Here is a 19,264-nt window from a genome sequence, read left to right on the forward strand (position 1 = left end):
TCTATCTGTAGGATAAACAGTCCTCTTGATCTGTACATACAGGTCCTCTATCTGTACGCACAAGCCCCTCTATCTGTGCATTACAGCCTCTGTCTGTACATACAGTCTTCTGTCTGTACATACAGTCCTCTATTCTGTAACATACAGGCCTCTATCGTGTGCAGACAGTTCTCTACTGTACATAAGTCCTCTATCTGTACATACAGTTCTCTATCTGTACATACAGTTTCTCTAGTACTGTAAGCCAAGTCCCTCATCTGTGCATAAGTTCCTCTGTCTGTACATACAGGTCTTCTGTCGTGTACATACAGTCCTCTATCTGTACATACCAGGCCTCTTATCTGTGATACGTTCTCTATCTGTACATACAGTCCTCTATCTGTACATACAGTCCTCTATCTGTACATACGTTCTCTATCTGTTACATACAGTCCTTCTATCTGTACATGTGTATTGTGTTTCATATGTTTATTTATTTATATTTTTTTAAATTTTAGGGGTGTTTCATATGTTACCTAAATGTAACAGTATACAGGAGAATGACATGGGAGAGGGTCATAGAACATATAGAACCTGATACACTGAGGCTTTAGACCCCCCCCTTTTCTCTCGCTCTCCCCCTTTTGCATAAATCATGCATGGATTTCAATGGAAGATTTGCACAAAAGTCTGAGTTCTGTGTGCAATTTATTCTGGTAGTCACTCTTGCCTTGGTAGACTTTTGTTTGCCTGATGGCCAGCAGGACTACAGCACTCCAGAAGAGACGTTATAAATGCCTCCCTGCTCCTTAAGCCTTTCTGCAGCATAGATTGGGTTGGTTGTTGTTTGTTTGACAGACGTTCTGACAGATTGTTGTCCCACACCGTCCCTGTGCTCTGCTTTAGTGAGTCAGAGACTCATCCTCTCATCCTCCGCTTAGTCTGATGTTCTTATCCCGAGTCTCCTGGGCCCCACTCAGAGCATCTCTCACTTCCTCTTTCTCTAATGACAGTTGGCTGCTGCCTCAGGATCCCCATCCTCTWGACGTGGGTTCAACTACTATTTGAAATGTTTCAAATACTTTAAGCGTTTGCTTTAGTCTGCCAGGTAAGCTCAATCGARCCCAAGCGAAGTATTTGAAATTATGTTGAATAGTATTTGAACCCAGGTTTGCCATCCTTCCCAGGGATCTGCCAGGTTTAGAGGAACCATTCACTTATACAGTAATGTAATCTAATATGGCCCCATTCTGAACACCGGCTTGTTTTACTGTAATTTACCGGTCAGTGAATGTGTGTGTGTGTGGTGTGGTTAATCACAATAGAACACATTTGTGCTATAGAAGCCAGTGAAATCTGAGCCCAGCTGTATCCCTTTAGAGTACCATAAATATATGTAATAGGTGCACCTGCTGTTGTTTGTGTGTGTGTGTGTGTGTGTGTGTGTGTGTGTGTGTGTGTGTGGTGTGTGTGTGTGTTGTGTGTGTGTGTGTGTGTGTGTGTGTGTGTGTGTGTGTGTGTTGTGTGTGTGTGTGTGTGTGTGTGTGTGTCAGAGGGATGGGTTATTGGTAGTGCAACTGTTAATCTGATTAGCTAGACACTTAGGATCAGAGTCACACACACACACACACACACACACACCACACACACACACACACACACACACACACCACACACACACACACACACACACACACACACACACACACACACACCACACACACACACACACACACACACACAACACACACACACACACACTAGCTACCTGATTTGTCCTTTTCTTTAGCGTGCTAACACATTAATCCTCAACTAGCCCTCATCCTGCCCCCAATTCTCTCAACTGTTCCTGAAACATACAGGACATTAAACTCATGTCTCCAGGGATCCATAACCTGTCTTGATATCTAGAAAACTTAATACAAAACAGTGTTTCATGATTTGGCAAACAGTACTCAATTGTCTTGAACCTCCATATCTTTCTTATGTTGATTGATAAACAAGTATACCGTTACAATTGCATGCGTCTGCAGTATCTGTCTCAGCAAAAACAGATACATCTTTGTCCATTGCAGTTTAATTAAAATAAAAATGACACGTATTCCTCACTGCCATGCTGCACCTAATGTGTTTTCTTTCCTCTCCTCTGTGCAATCTCCTCTCTGCTCTCTGTGTTTAGCGATCCGTTTTGGTCGGAATGCCCCAGTCAGAGAAGCTGAAGCTGAAGCAGAGATCCAGACGGGGACAGGGAGGTGGAGACCCCGAGCAGGCCTACCAAGAAGACCCTGGCCAGCACATCTATGAGGCCTACCTCAAAAACTTCAACATGAACAAGGCCAAAGCCCGCACCATCCTCACCGGAAAGACAGCACCCCAGTAAGAGCAGTGTGTGGAAGTATGAGGGGGCGGGGGGGGGCGGTCGGGGCTTGCTTGCATGCATGCGAGCATGTTGGACCAAACTGAAACTCACTGTCCAAAGGGAATAATTAAAATATTGGAAATGCCATACTATTTCTTCCAACCCTAATGATTACACCATGTCTTTTTTGTGCAACCAGAAGGGTCCAATATTATATTTTGAATGATTCCCTTTGGAGTGTGTAGGCTGCATTTGGATCCAGTTTAAATGTGATGAAATGTGCAATCAAACAGTTCTTATGTGTCAATATAACCTGGCAACAACTACCCGATAGGAGCCAAAGAATCATGCAACGACAGAATTACATTTCTAGGACACATCTGTCTGAATATACTTTATGAAGATGACCCTGACTCATAAAGGACCATTATTAACAGTGTTTGGAAACCACTCCCTCCATCTTTCTTTAAAGATTATGCCCTTAGATCTGTGGACTCCAAGAGTAGACTATATGGGTGGGATAAGGGTTATGTTTCTGGTGAATTGGTGAATTCCATCATCGATGGGTGTAGGTGTGGCAAGGGTCATAAAGAAGATGTCAGAAAGGGTTCAGTCAGTAAGCGGTCAGAGGTCACAGGTCAGTTGAAACACACATCCACATGTAACACAGACCAAACTGTTACTGTAGTTCCTATGTTCAGTGGTGAGTCTGTAGGTCCTCTGTTCAGTGGTTCAGTTTCATGCATGTTAACATTAGAAGCCTCCTCCCTAAGTTTGTTTTATTCACTGCTTTATCACACTACGCCAACCCGGATGTCCTAGCCGTGTCTGAATCCTGGCTTAGGAAGGCCATCAAAAATCCTGAAATTCCCATCCCTAACTATAACATTTTCCGACAAGATAGAACTGCTAAAGGGGGCGGAGTTGCAGTCTACTGCAGAGATAGCATACAGAGTTATGTCATACTATCCAGGTCTGTCCCCAAACAATTCGAGCTTCTACTTTTAAAAATCCACCTTTCCAGAAACAAGTCTCTCACCATTGCCGCTTGTTATAGACCCCCTTCAGCCCCCAGCTGTGCCCTGGACACCATATGTGAATTGATCGCCCCCATCTATCTTCAGAGTTCGTACTGTTAGGTGACCTAAATTGGGACATGCTTAACACCCCGGCCGTCCTACAATCTAAGCTAGATGTCCTCAATCTCACACAAATTATCAAGCAACCTGCCAGGTACAACCCTAAATCCGTAACCATGGGCATCCTCTTAGATATCATCCTGATCAACTTGCCCTCTGCTGTCTTCAACCAGGATCTCAGCGATCACTGCCTCATTGCCTGCATGCGTAATGGGTCCGCGGTTAAACGACCACCCCTCCTCACTGTCAAACACTCCCTTAAAACACTCCCTAAAACCTAAAACACAGCGAGGCCTTTCTAATCGACTTGGCCCGGGTATCCTGGAAGGATGTTGACCTCATCCCGTTAGTAGAAGATGCCTGGTTGCTCTTCAAAAGTGCTYTCCTCACCATCTTAAATAAGCATGTCCCATTCAAATGTAGAACAGATATAGCCCTTGGTTCACCCCAGACCTGACTGCCCTTGACCAGCACAAAAACATCCTGTGGAATTCTGCATTAGCATCAAATAGCCCCCGCGATATGCAACTTTTCAGGGAAGTCAGGAACCAATATACTCAGTCAGTTAGGAAAGCTAAGACTAGCTTTTTCAAACAGAAATGTGGATCCTATAGCCCTAATTCCAAAAAGTTTTGGGACACTGTAAAGTCCATTGAGAATAAGAGCACCTCCTCCCAGCTGCCACTGCACTGAGGATAGGAAACACTGTCACCACCGATAAATCTACGATAATCGATAGTTTCAATAAGCATTTTTCTAGGGCTGGCCATGCTCACCACCTGGCTATCCCTACCCCGGCCAACATCTCTGCACCACCTGCAGCAACTTGCCCAAGCCCCCCCCCCACCCCCCCTGCTTCTCCTTCTTCCTCTCCTTCACGCCAAATCCAGACAGCTCATGATTCTGAAAGAGCGCAAAATCAGGAATACCTACAAAGCACCTGGGCGAGACAATCTGACCCTCTCCTTCTAACATTATCCTCCAAAAATTGTTGCAAACCCCTGTTTACTAGTCTATTCAACCTCTCTTTCGTATCTCTGTCATCCCCCTCTTTCAAGGGGAGGACACTCTAGACCCAAACTGTTTTATAGACCTAAATCCATCCTGCCCTGCCTTTCTAAAATCTTCGAAAGCCAAGTTAACAAACAGATTCACAGACCATTTAGAATCCCACCGTACCCTTCTCCGCCTATGCAATCTGGTTTCCGAGATGGTCACGGGTGCACTCAGCCACGCTCAAGTCCTAAACGATATCATAACCATCATCGATAAAAGACAGTACTGTGCAGCCGTATCATCGACCTAGGCCAAGGCTTTCTACTCTGTCAATCACATTCTTATCGGCAGACTCAATAGTTGTTTCTTAACTGACTTTGCCTAGATAATAAAGGAAAATAAAATAGCCTTTCAAATGACTGCCTTGCCTGGTTCAACCAACTACTTTCTCAGACAAGTGCAGTGTGTCAAATCGGAAGGGCCTGTTGTCCGGACCTTCTGGCAGTCTCTATGGGGTGCCACAGGGTCAATCTCGGCTCGACATCTTTTCTCTGTAATATCAATGATGTATTACTCTTGCTGCTGGTGATTCTCTGATTCCACCTCTACGCAGACGACACCATTCTGTATACATCTGACCCTTCTTTGGACAGGGCTAAGAAACCTCCAAACGGAGCTTCAACGCCATACAACACTCCTTCCGTTGGCCTTCAACTGCTTTTAAATTCTAGTAAAACTAAGTGCATGCTCTTTCAACCGATTGCTGCTTGTCCCATCCGACTTGCATCATTACACTGGACAGCTCTGACTTGGAATATGTGGGACAACTAACCAAATACCTAGGTGTCTAGTTTAGACTGTAAACTCTCCTTCCAGACTGACATTAAGCTTCTCCAATCCAAAATGAAATCTAGAATCAAATCAAATCAAATTATTTATATAGCCCTTCGTACATCAGCTAATATCTCGAAGTGCTGTACAACACCAGCCTAAAACCCAAACAGCATAGCAATGCAGGTGTAGAAGCACGGTGGCTAGGAAAAACTCCCTAGAAAGGCCAAAACCTAGGAAAGAAACCTAGAGAAGAAACCAGGCTATTGAGGGGTGGCCAGTCCTCTTCTGGCTGTTGCCGGGGGGAGAATATAACAGAACATGGCCAAGATGTTCAAATGTTCATAAATGACCAGCATGGTCAAAATAATTAAAATCACAAGTAGTTATCGAGGGTGTAGCAACTCAGCACCTCAGGGAGTAAATGTCAGTTGGCTTTTCATAGCCGATCATTAAGAGTATCTCTACCGCTGCTGCGGTCTCTAGAGAGTTGAAAACAGCAGGTCTGGACAGTAGAGACGTCCGTGGACAGGTCAGGGTTCCATAGCTGCAGCGCAGAACATTGAAACTGGAACAGCAGCAAGGCCAGGTGGACTGGGGACAGCAGAGTAGTCATCATGCCCGGTAGTCCTGACGCATGGTCCTAGGGCTCAGTCCTCCGAGAGAGAGAAAGAAAGAGAGAAGGAGAGAATTAGAGAGAGCATACTTGAATTCACACAGGACACCGGAATAAGACAGAGAAGTACTCCAGAATATAACAAACTGACCCTAGCCCCCCCGACACATAAACTACTGCTAGCATAAATACTGGAGGCTGAGACAGGAGGGTCAGAGACACTGGTGGCCCCATCCGCATGATACCTCCCGGACAGGGCCAAACAGGAAGGATATAACCCCACCCACTTTGGCCAAAGCACAGCCCCCGCACCACTAGAGGGAATCTTCAACCACCAACTTACAATCCTGAGACAAGGCGAGTATAGCACACAAAAGATCTCCGCCACGGCACAAACCAAGCGGGGGCGCCAACCCAGACAGGAAGATCACATCAGACTCAACCCACTCAAGTGACGCACCCCTCCTAGGGACGGCATGAAAGAGCACCAGTAAGCCAGTGACTCAGCCCCTGTAATAGGGTTAGAGGCAGAGAATCCCAGTGGAGAAGGGGAACCGGCCAGGCAGAGACAGCAAGGGCGGTTCGTTGCTCCAGTGCCTTTCCGTTCACCTTCACACTCCTGGGCCAGACTACACTCCATCATATGACCTACTGAAGAGATAAGTCTTCAGTAAAGATTTAAAGGTTGAGACCGAGTCTGCGTCTCTCACATGGGTAGGCAGACCATTCCATAAAAATGGAGATCTATAGGAGAAAGCCCTGCGTCCAGCTGTTTGCTTAGAAATTCTAGGGACAATTAGGAGGCTTGCGTCTTGTGACCATAGCGTACGTGTAGGTATGTACGGCAGGACCAACTCGGAAAGGTAGGTAGGAGCAAGCCCATGTAACGCTTTGTAGGTTAACAGTAAAACCTTGAAATCAGTCCTTGCCTTAACAGGAAGCCAGTGTAGGGAAGCTAGCACTGGAGTAATATGAATTGGCTTCCTATTTCACAACAAAGCCTCCTTCACTCATGCTGCCAAACATACCCTCGTAAAACTGACTATCCTACCGATCCTTGACTTCGGCGATGTCATTTACAAAATAGCCTCCAACACTCTACCTGGCAAACTGGATGTAGTCTATCACAGTGCCATCTGTTTTGTCAGCAAAGCCCCATATACTACCCACCACTGCGACCTGTATGCTCTCGTTGGCTGGCCCTCACTACATATGCGTCGCCAAACCCACTGGCTCCAGGTCATCAATAAGTCTTTGCTAGGTAAAGCCCCATCTTATCTCAGCTCACTGGTCACCATAGCAACACCCACCCGCAGCACGCGCTCCAGCAGGTATATTTCACTGATCATCCCCAAAGCCAACACTTCCTTTGGCAGCCTTTCCTTACAGTTCTCTGCTGTCAATGACTRRAATGAATTGGAAAAATCTCTGAAGCTGGAGTCTTATATCTCCCTCTCTAACTTTAAGCATCAGCTGTCAGAGCAGCTTACCAATCACTGTACCTGTACACAGCCAATCTGTAAATAGCACACCCAACTACCTCATCCCCATATTATTACTTACCCTCTTGCACCCCAGTATCTCTACTTGCACATCCTCATCTGCACATCTATCACTCCAGTGTTAATGCTAAATTGTAATTCATTTCACCTCTATGGCCTATTTATTGCCTTACCTCGCTACTCTTCTACATTTGCACACACTGTACATAGATTTTTCTATTATGTTATTGACTGTACGTTTGTTAATGTGTAACTCTGTGTTGTTGGTTTTGTCGCACTGCTTTGCTTTATCTTGCCCAGGTCGCAGTTGTAAATGAAAACTTGTTCTCAACTGGCCTACCTGGTTAAATAAAGGTGAAAAAATWAAAAATATTAAAAAGTGGTGAGTCTTTAGTTCTTCTGTTCAGTGGTGAATCTGTAGTTCTTCTATTCAGTGGTGAGTCTGTAGTTCCTCTGTTCAGTGGTGAATCTGAGTTCTTCGGTTCAGTGGTGAATCTGTAGTTTTTCCTATTCAGTGGTGAGTCTGTAGTTCCTCTGTTCAGTGGTGAATCTGAGTTCTTCGGTTCAGTGGTGAGTCTGTAGTTCTTCCATTCAGTGGTGAGTCTGTAGTTCCTCTGTTCAGTGGTGAATCTGAATTCTTCGGTTCAGTGGTGAGTCTGTAGTTCTTCTGTTCAGTTGGTGAGTCTGTAGTTCTTCTATTCAGTGGTGAGTCTGTAGTTCCTCTGTTCAGTGGTGAATCTGAGTTCTTCTATTCAGTGGTGAGTCTGTAGTTCTTCTATTCATGGTGAGTCTGTAGTTCCTCTGTTCAGTGGTGAATCTGAGTTCTTCGTTCAGTGGCTGAGTCTGTAGTTCTCTGTTTCAGTGGTGGTCTTTAGTTCTCTTTATACAAACCGGTGGTTCTTATCCTAAATGCTGATTGGTTAAAACCCCATTCCAGCCGGTGTCTATTCCACAAGTTTAAAATATATGACCGTTAAAATGCCTATTTAACTCTGTTCCATCTGAAGATGCGCAATCCACTGTCTCATCAGCCCAGCCAGCTATTTATGAAAATTGATTCTTCACTATATAAGTAATGCTAGACATTATCTCACATTTCTTTAGACTAACATTTCGTTTTCAACATTGGATATTTGTATAAACCTTGCTGACTCTCTCTTTGACATTTGCAACATTTGTTTCAATATTCAAATTCGATCTCAAATCGATAGTATAGTAATGAACGTAGTAATGAACGTGTCTTTTGTCGAGTCAAGACAGACAGGCAGGCAGCGTTTCCTCAGCCGTCGAAATCATCAATCAGCTGGCTATAATTTTTTATGGATACATGTTGAAGTCGTAAGTTTACATACACTTAACGGTTGGAGTCATTAAAACTCGTTTTTCAACCAATCCACAACATTGTCTTGTTAACAAACTATAGTTTGGCAAGTCGGTTAGGACATCTACTTTGTGCATGACACAAGTAATATTTCCAACAATTGTTATACAGACATATTATTTCACTTATAACTCACTGGTATCACAAATTCCAGTGGGTCAGAAGTTTGTATACACTAAGTTGACGTGCTGCCCTTTAAACAGCTTGGAAAATTCCAGAAAATGATGTCATGGCTTTAGAAGCTTCTGATAGGCTAATTGACCATAATTTGAGTCAATTCGGTGGCGTGTACCTGTGGATGTATTTCAAGCCTACCTTCAAACTCAGTGCCTCTTTGCTTGACGATTCATGGGAAAATCAAAAAGAATCAGCCAAGCCCTCAGAAAAACAATTGTAGACTTCACAAGTCTGGTGTCATCTTGGGAGCAATTCCAAACGCCTGAAGGTACCGCGTTCATCTGTACAAACAATAGTCGCAAGTATAAACACCATGGGACCATGCACCATCATACCGCTCAGGAAGGAGATACGTTCTGTCTCCTAGAGATGAACGTATTTTGGTCGAAAGTGCAAATCAATCCCAGAACAACAGCAAAGGACATTGTGAAGATGCGCTGGAGGAAACACGGTTCAACAGTATCTATATCCACAGTAAAACGAGTCCGTAATATCGACATCACCTGAAAGGGCAGCTGCAAGCAAGGAGAGAAGCCACTGCTCCAAAACCGCATTCAAAAAGCCAGACTATGGTTTGCAACAGCACATGAGGACAAATATTGTACTTTTTGGAGAAATGTCCTCTGGTCTGATGAACAAAAGTAGAACTGTTTGGCCATAATGACCAAAAAATGGGGATGCTTGCAAGCCGAAGAACACCCATCTCACCCGTGCAGCACGGTGGTGGCAGCATCATGTTCGTGGGGGTGCTTTGCTGCAGGAGGGACTGGTGCACTTCACAAAATAGATGGCAATCATGAGGTAAGAAAATTATGTGGATATATTGAAGCAAATCTCAAGTCATCAGTCGGAAGTTAAACCTTGGTCGCAAATGGGTCTTCCAAATGGACAATGACCCCAAGCATACTTCCAAAGTTGTGGCAAAATGGCTTAACAACAAAGTCAAGGTATTGGAGTGGCCATCACAAAAGCCCTGACCTCAATCCCATAGAAATTTGGGGCAGAACTGCAAGGAGCAAGGAGCAAGGAGGCCTACAAACCTGACTCAGTTACACCAGGTCTGTCAAGAGGAATGGGCCAAAATTCACCCAACTGATTGTGGGAAGCTTGTGGAAGGCTACCCGAACGTTTGACCCAAGTTAAACAATTTAAAGGCAATGCTACCAAATACTAATTGAGTGTATGTAAAACTTCTGACCCACTGGGAATGTGATGAAAGAAATAAAAGCTGAAATAAATCATTCTCTCTACTATTAATCTGACATTTCACATTCTTAAAACAAAGTGGGTGATCCTAACTGACCTAAAACAGGGAATTTTTACTCKGATTAAATGTCAGGAATTGTGAAAAACTGAGTTTAAATGTATTTGGCTAAGGTGTATGTAAACTTCCGACTTCAACTGTATGTACAAAGAAATGTAAATTGAAAAAAGGTCCAAATAAACAAAGTGCAGCTAGTTTGCAGTCTTTCCAGTTTAAATTTGAAGTGATTGTGTTGGCTGTGTTGTTGGCTAGCTCCTCTGGACAACAGTGTCCTCCTGTAGGTTTTAATAGTCACCTTGGGAACAACATCCCCTATACACTTCCTGATTAACTCAGTCACCGTGTCCGTGTAAACGTCAATGTTATTCTCATAGGCTACCCAGAACATATCAGAGTCCTTGTGATCAAAACAATCTTGAAGCATGGATTCTGATTGGTCAGACCAGTGTTGAATAGACCTTAGCATGGGTACTTCCTGTTTGAGTTTCTGCCTATAGGAAGGGAGGAGCAAAATGGAGTAGTGATCTGATTTGCCGAAGGGAGTGCAGGGTAGGGCCTGGTAGGCATCTCGAAAAGGCGAGTAGTCTAGTGTTTTTCCTAAGCGAGTACTACAGTCAATGTGTTGATAGAACTTCCATAGCGTTTTCTTAAAATTTTCTTGGTTAAAATCCCAGCTAAAATAAATGCGGCCTCAAGATATGTGGTTTCCAGTTTCCATAAAGTCCAGTGTAGTTCCTTGAGGGCTGTTGTGGTATCGGCTTGAGGGGGAATGTACAGTTTCTGTATGTTATCACAATCACACCATGAGTAGTTAACCATGAAACATACACCCCCGCCTTTCTTCTTCCTGGAAAGTTCTTTACTCCTGTCTGCATGGACGGGAACAGTATATCCCGAGAGAGCCATGATTCCCTGAAACAGAGTATGTTACAGTCCCTTATGTCTCTCTGGAAGGAGATACTTGCCCTGATCTCGTCGACTTACTTGTCCAGAGACTGAACATTAGCGAGTAATACACTCGGAAGCGGTGGATGGTGTGCCCTCCTCCTGAGTCGGACTAGAAGTCCACTCCGAATACCTCTTCTCTTCCGGCAACGTCTTGGAGCAGCCTCTGGGATAAGTTCAATTGCCCTTGGGGATACAAGTAAAGGATCCAATTCAGGAAAGTCGTATTCCTGGCCGTAATGCTGATGAGTTACCACCACTCTGATATCCAAAAGTTATTTCCGGCTGTATGTAATATTTTTTTAAACGTTCTGGGCTAATAATGTAAGAAATAACACACCAAAAAAACAAAATACAGCAAAGTTGCTTAGGAGCTAGAAGCAGAGCTGCCACTGTTTGCAGGCGTGCCAATATATCTTGCAAACACCGGCTTCTCTGGCATTATCCCTTGAGTATCCACTCAGAGTTCAGTAGTCTAGTCCAGTTACTAGTTACTAGAGTTAATGATAGTCTAGTCCAGTTGTTAGAAGTGATTCAGTCCAAGCAGCTAAGAGCATGGTTTGATCTTCTCCAGGTTTCCCAATGAGCTCATGGTATCACAGTGTTGTAAACAGTGAGCAGAAACTGTGGACCAACTACACTGAATGGATAGACACTCAGTTTAGCTTTAGCATAGCCTTTAGCATAGCCTTTAGCAATGCCTTGAGGGGAGAGTGGGTTAAGTTGAGCCCAAGGGGTAAGTTGAGCCACCCTTGTTTGTAGGAAGCCATACAGTGCATTCATAAAGTATTCAGACCCATTTATTCAGGACATTTAGAGACATTTAGAGACTCCTGTGTTGTCTTGGCTGTATGTTGACGGTCATTGTCCTGTTGGAAGTTGAACCTTCGCCCCAGTCTGAGGTCCTGAGTGCTCTGGAGAAGATTTTCATCAAGGATCTCTACTGACTAGTCTCCCAGTCCCTGCTGCTGAAAAACATACCCACAGCATGATGATGATACCACCATGCTTCACCGTAGGGATGGTGCCAGGTTTCCTCCAGATGTGACGCTAGGCATTCAGGCCAAATAGTTCAATCTTGGTTTCATCAGACCAGAGAATCTTGTTTCTCATGGTCTGGGAGTTCTTTAGGTGCCTTTTGCAAAACTCCAAGCAGGATGTCATGTGTGTGGCTTCCATCTGGCCACTCTACCATAAAGGCCTGATTGGTGGAGTGCTGCAGAGATGGTTGTCCTTCTGGAAGGTTCTCCCATCTCCACAGAGGAACTCTGGAGCTCTGTCAGAGTGACCATCGGGTTGTTGGTCACCTCCCTGACCAAGGCCCTTCTCCTCCGAATGCTCAGTTTGGCGGGTGGCTAGCTCTAGGAATAGTCTTGGTGGGTCCAAACTTCTTCCATTTAAGAATGACAGAGGCCACAGTGTTCTTGGGAACCTTCAATGCTGCAGAAATGTTTTGGTAGCCTTCCCCAGATCTGTCTCAGAGCTCTAAGGACATTTCCTTAGACCTCATGGCTTGGTTTTTGCTCTGGCATGCACTGTCAACTGTGGGACCTTATATAGACAGGTGTGTGCCTTTCCAAATCATGTCCAATCAATTGATTTTACCACAGGTGGACTCCAATCAAGTTGTAGAAACATCTCAAGGATGGTCAATGGAAACATGGATGCACCTGAGCTCAATTTCGAGTCTCATAGCAAAGGGTCTGAATACTTATGTAAATAAGGTATTTCTGTTTTGTATTTTTAATAAATTTTCAAAAAAAATGTTTTAACTGCTTTGTCATTATGGGGTATTGTGTGTAGATTGATGAGGGACATTATTTATTTAATCAATTTTAGAATAAGGCTGTAATGTAACAACATTTGGAAAAAGGGAAGGGGTCCAAATGCACTGTAAACAAAATTAATCATGTGACCAAATATTTAGGAAGAGGTCATAATTTCATGGAGTCTGTGGAGGAAGAAACCACATTGAAAAAGTGATAAGAAAGTTAGGTCCAAAAAACTGATTTTCGCCAAGTCAAATTAGTTTATTGTGTTAGAGGTTTGATGATGCTTGTATCTAAACCAGTGGTTCCCAACCAGGGGTACTAGGACCCCTGGGGGTACTTGGCCTATCAGCTGGGTGTACTTGAGAAGACTCATGAGACCATAGACCTATTGGTAAAATGCACATGAAGGGTACTTCAGGGATACTCCGGGCAGAGCCAAATTCAGTTGGTGGTGATCTAAACCAAAGTAGATCATTTTAAGATAGTTCTATACATCAGTTGGGGTCTTTATAAACTTCAATATGAGGTCCTAAACCTAGCATGAAAGTTTATCCCTGTAGCTGTGTGAGCTAATATAGTTAAAAGGTTTGCCTTGGGGAACGCAGTGCCTCAAGGGCACTGCGTTCATCCACCTCTGGCCTGCTCGCCTCCCTACCTCTGAGGAAGTACAGTTCCCGCTCAGCCCAGTCAAAACTGTTCGCTGCTCTGGCACCCCAATGGTGGAACAAACTCCCTCACGACGCCAGGTCAGCGGAGTCAATCACCACCTTCCGGAGACACCTGAAACCCCACCTCTTTAAGGAATACCTAGGATAGGATAAAGTAATCCTTCTAACCCCCCCCCCCCCACCCCCCTTAAAAGAGTTAGATGCACTATTGTAAAGTGGTTGTTCCACTGGATAGCATAAGGTGAATGCACCAATTTGTAAGTCGCTCTGAATAAGAGCGTCTGCTAAATGACTTAAATGTAATGTAAATGTAAGTTGAGCCTTGGGGTAAGTTGAGCCAATGGCCATGGAGAAAATTTTGACAATGTTGTAGCCAATGGCAAGTTAAGCAAATTAAAGTGTTTTCTTACCAGGCGTAATGTAAGGCATTATTGCAGGGATATGAGGTAACAACAGGGCCTGGCCTATGTTAAAAGTGTAATAAAAAGTACAAAGTGTTTGTTTTTTACACCCCTTTTGCCCTCAGAACAGCCTCAATTCGTTGGGGCATGGACTCTACAAGGTGTCGAACGCGTTCCACAGGGATGCAGGCCCATGTTGACTTCGATGCTTCCCACAGTTGTGTCAAGTTGGCTGGTTGTCCAGGTGGTGGACCATTCTTGATACACACAGGAAACTGTTGAGCGTGAACAACCCAGGAGCGTTGAAGTTCTCGACACACTCAAACCGGTGTGCCTGGCACCTACTACCATACCCCGTTCAAAGCCACTTAAGTATTTTGTCTTGACCTTTCATCTTCTGAATGGCACACACACAATCCATGTCTCAATTCTCTCAAGGCTTAAAAATCCTTCTTTAACTTGTCTCCTCCCCTTCATCTACACTGATTGAAGTGGATTTAACAAGTTACATCAATAAGGGATCATAGCTTTGTCATGGAAATCTTTTGTACACTCAGTGTATATAGATATCTATTTTATAAAAAAATACTATATTTCCCTTGACAGAGTGATGCTGAATGTAAAAAATGTCTCAATTTACCCAAACACTCCAGTACACTGTAAAAGAAAAGCAAACGTAATCAATTGTTTAATCAGCATTATTCTGTGAGTTGAGTGGACTTCAAATGGGCAAGAATTGGAGCTAATGTGTTAAAGTTTGTTCACTCAACTGTATATTGGTTCAGCAATATTCCCAAATGTTGAGCAAACACAATCCTATTGCAGCTTCTTGCCTCACAATTATACGTTGAATACTTTTTCATTATTTTTACAGTGTATGCCTTCTGCATACAGTATGCACAGATTGAACACATTTTCTGTTGTTGATCAAGCGGCTCCGCCTTTCACCCAGTTGCCACCATCAACAATACTATTTTGGAATGCATTGCCAGTCAAATGTTGGGAGCGTATCATATTGTGAGTTGAGTAAACTGTGTGTAGCATGTAGTTTATCGTTTGCGCAGCATTAACGTATCAGAGCTCTGGGTTTGATATACAGGAGCAGGTGCTGGATTGGCGTCTGTGGGAACTTTCCCCACTGCATCTCTGGTAATGTAGCCTACTTCCAAAACAGCCCCACCAAAACAGTGACCCAGAGACAGTTGTTTAGCAGCCTTACACTCTAAAAACAAACGTGTTCTTTTTTAACCCGTTGCAAAGTAGAGTTAGATAACTGTTGAGTTTATTTAAGTAAACACAGTCCTTGTGTATTTCCTGTTGGAAACATGTTGAGTTGGTGTCTTTGCAGTGCTTGTTGAGGAAGCACAGGCAGCAGTGTTTTTGTAAGACATGGCTCCGTGTCTAAGGGTACACACGTGATTACTGTATATTAGATTTACCTGTTGTTTGTTTTGCTACAGCGTAGGACATCACAGCTAATCTAGACCCTGTTTGCCCTGTCCCTAAACATATTTCAGTAGAAACAAGTTAACCTCGCCAGATTCATAATGGCAATAAAATACATTTTAGGTTTTGAGACGGAGGAGTTCTTAACTTACTCTAGGGTCAAGGACAGGGCTCCGAATATGTCACAATAAGGATTTAAACTTCCTGAAATAACATATTTCCTTTCTGTCAGTAAATGTTATATAGGCTATCTATCCCTACATGTAGGCAGGACTGTTTTTGTAACATATGGTTCCTCACTCTAGTAGTAGTAATATTGCAAATACCTACCTTTTCCACCGGGTCATTTTAGGGGCAAGTGTTTGAAATAGGGCCATTCCTATCTACCAACATTGCTACATAATGGGCTGTCATTCATTACACATGACTACAGACTATGGCCTAGATTCAATCCGGAGCGTGGAAGATCCGTGCTTTAGCTCAAACAAAATGTATGTCTCCTCACCACCCTGTCTCCCTTCATGCCCCTGCAGCCATTTGTCATCCACGACATGGATACCCTTCAGCTGGCAGAGCAGACCCTCGTTGCCAAGATGGTGGGCCCGGCTGGGGGCCATCTGCTGGAGAAGGAGGCTGAGGTACGCATCTTCCACTGCTGCCAGTGCACCTCCGTGGAGACGGTCACAGAGCTGACTGAGTTCGCCAAGTCTGTCCCCGGCTTCTCCAGCCTGGACCTGAACGACCAGGTGACTCTGCTGAAGTATGGAGTGTACGAGGCGCTGTTCGCCCTGCTGGCCTCATGTATGAACAAGGACGGCCTCCTGGTGGCCTACGGATCGGGCTTTATCACCAGGGAGTTCCTCAAGAGTCTGAGGAGGCCCTTCAGTGACATGATGGAACCCAAGTTCCAGTTCGCCATGAAGTTCAACGGGCTGGAGCTGGATGACAGTGACCTGGCCCTGTTTGTGGCCGCCATCATCTGCTGCGGAGGTAAGAGAGAGAGAGGTAGAGGCTGGGATCTGGGGTTAATGACCACTAATTGGTAGTTACCACTAATTGGTAGTTAATTACTAGTGTTATTACTTATCTTCTTGATGGATTTGCTCTTCAGCTCTATGCCAATCATAATGTCTCTTCTTGGATTGGCATAATCCACCTTCTTTCTCTAATTTTGCTGTCCTCTTTCCTCTCCCTCAGACCGTCCCGGCCTGGTGAACGTTGGCCACATTGAGCGCATGCAGGAGAACATTGTTCAGGTGCTGCGGCTCCACCTGCTGGCCAACCACCCAGACGACACCTTCCTCTTCCCCAAGCTGCTGCAGAAACTGTCCGACCTCCGGCAGCTGGTCACCGAGCACGCTCAGTTGGTCCAGGAGATCAAGAAAACAGAGGACATGTCGCTCCACCCCCTGCTGCAAGAGATCTACAGAGACATGTACTGAGATACTGAGCCCAGAGAGGAGGGTGGGGGCTGGGTCACACACCCACCTCACCCTCCATTTTGGGGACATGTACTGAGTCTAGAAAGGAGGTTGCCCTCCATTTTGGGGACACATGCGTGAACAGTCTCTCTGAATAGTCCCACAATGAAAGGTTTGAACCACTGGACCCCCAGATGCAGGGTTGCTCATCTTTCAGACAGGACCGGACAGGACAATAGGACTATATTCTGGGCACCTGTAGTGGGGTCCACTACTCCCACAGGAACCTATAGGGCCATATTACCTGTGTGGACGGGCAATGTGAAGCTTAATTGAGTGTCCTGTTCCAGTGTTTGTCCTAACTAGAGAACATGCATTGGGCTGGGTTTAGACACCTTTGGCCAACATCAGAAAGAAGTACACGGCTCAAATAATCAATTGCTTGTTTAGATAACAGTGGCTGTGTTTAGACAGGCAGCCCAATTCTGATATTTTTTTCACTAATTGGTCTTTTGACTAATCAGATCAGCTCTGAAAAAGATCTGATATGAAAAGATCTGATGTGACTGGTCAAAAGACCAATTAGTGGGAAAAAGATCAGAATTGGGCTGCCTGTCTAAATGCAGCATATGATTCAGTCAGACTATAGCCACCAGAGTCCCTGCTAGAGGGGATCCCTTTCCTATACGGTACACACATCTCTGACCTAATCAGGCCCTTGAGTGATGAACAGCAGGACGTATCGACAGAATCACCACTCCAGCAGTATCTTTATAACTATGTCATTTTGTAACGAACTTCAGAGTGAGAGAAAATAATTATAATGTTGCACAACTATTTTGCAGTAAAGACACCCAAGCGAATTCAATGTCGAATACAGACTTCAGATGTGAGTGACTGTGTCTCACAGTAAGGCAGCTTTTCAGCGATTGGATGTTCTCCCCCAGTGAGGTTATGGGATTGCATGGTCAATGAGGTCCTCATGAGTGTCTGTCTCTCTCGCTGCCGGTGTGTGTGTCTCTCCTATATTCAGTTTCCTAATACATCACACTGTACCAGGTTACTGTCCCTCAGATGTGGCTGCAGCGGCTCAAAATTCAATTCACAGTACAAGTAAATATAACATATTGCTTAATTCATTTTGGGAAACCTCTCCTGTGTGTTTTCAAGCTCTTGCTCCTGCTTAGGCTATAACTTATCATGTCTTAGAAATTTGGATTCCTCCGGGGGGAAAAAACGACTTTAGCTATAATTGTTCATTTAACATTTGCATATTTGCTAATGTTATCATGAATGAGGCTACAGCGTTTCAGAAAGTACTCCCCCTATATCCCACTGAGTTTTTAGTCCTTTGCTCTTTTGGGCAAAGACCCACAGCCTCAGTTGGAGGGACACATTATTGGCTGCCACAGGTCTCCGTTGTTCAAACGTCAGTTACTCATCAGTCATATTTCGACCGCGAATTCACTATGTGCTTTTTAGTGATGGTTTTCACATACCGTGCCCTTCATCTCATTTTCCTCTCCTATCTAGACCAAACTCTGACATGGAGGCTTTGGTGTGCATCATATTCATTTTATAAAACCAAGGTAAAGCTCAATGATTACAAATATTTTTCATTTTCAATACTTTCACAAACAAAAGTAAACAAACTACCGTGTCAATAGTGTTCCCCCCACCATTCAGAACATGGCTCCATCAGGACATTTGTTTGTAAGTGGTTTGATTTCATTCAAAACAGACTGATTTGGAAATTACCAATCAGAAATTCACTGTGTAAATGCACCCACAACGCAACACTAAAGCACAGTGTGCTTACGAGATATGATATGAGACTCTTTTATATACTGTAATATTTGGCACTCCATCTTGTTTTGTATACTGGTATTAAAGGGCTAATATGACTTGAAACTATATTAAAACCAGATTTACAGCATTTTAAGCCATTAACAAGATCTCTCTCTCTCTCTCTCTCTCTCTCTCTCTCTCTCTCTCTCTCTCTCTCTCTCTCTCTTCGTCTCTCTCTCTCTCCTCTCTCTCTTCTCTCTCTCTCTCTCTCTCTTCTCTCTCTCTCTCTCTCTCTCTCTCTCTCTCTCTCTCTCTCTCTCTCTCTCTTCTCTCTCATCTCTCTCTCTCTCTCTCTCTTCTCTCTCTCTCTCTCCTCAGTGTGTATTTTGCTAACTATTTACACCGGTTGTTTTAATCTAGTAGAGATTAAATACTAAAACTGCCTCATCAAACCAGCCATCAATCCTTCACAGAACTGTTGGGAATGTTTCAAAGACAGAATGAAATAATCCTTCATGTGTGCATGCTTTTCTGATGGAAAGGATATACAGTGCATGTGTGTATTTTCTGTGAGGGAAT

At 44.1% G+C, this 19,264-nt stretch overlaps 1 pseudogene; it reads left to right on the forward strand.

Annotated features, from left to right (window-relative positions):
• The window catches only part of LOC111972060 (peroxisome proliferator-activated receptor alpha-like), a 57,591-nt pseudogene extending 38,675 nt beyond the window's left edge, over positions 1 to 18,916 (forward strand).
• Positions 18,917 to 19,264: the final 348 nt, after the last annotated feature.

The sequence above is a fragment of the Salvelinus sp. IW2-2015 genome, linkage group LG13, assembly GCF_002910315.2.
Source record: "Salvelinus sp. IW2-2015 linkage group LG13, ASM291031v2, whole genome shotgun sequence".
NCBI classification, from domain to species: domain Eukaryota; kingdom Metazoa; phylum Chordata; class Actinopteri; order Salmoniformes; family Salmonidae; genus Salvelinus; species Salvelinus sp. IW2-2015.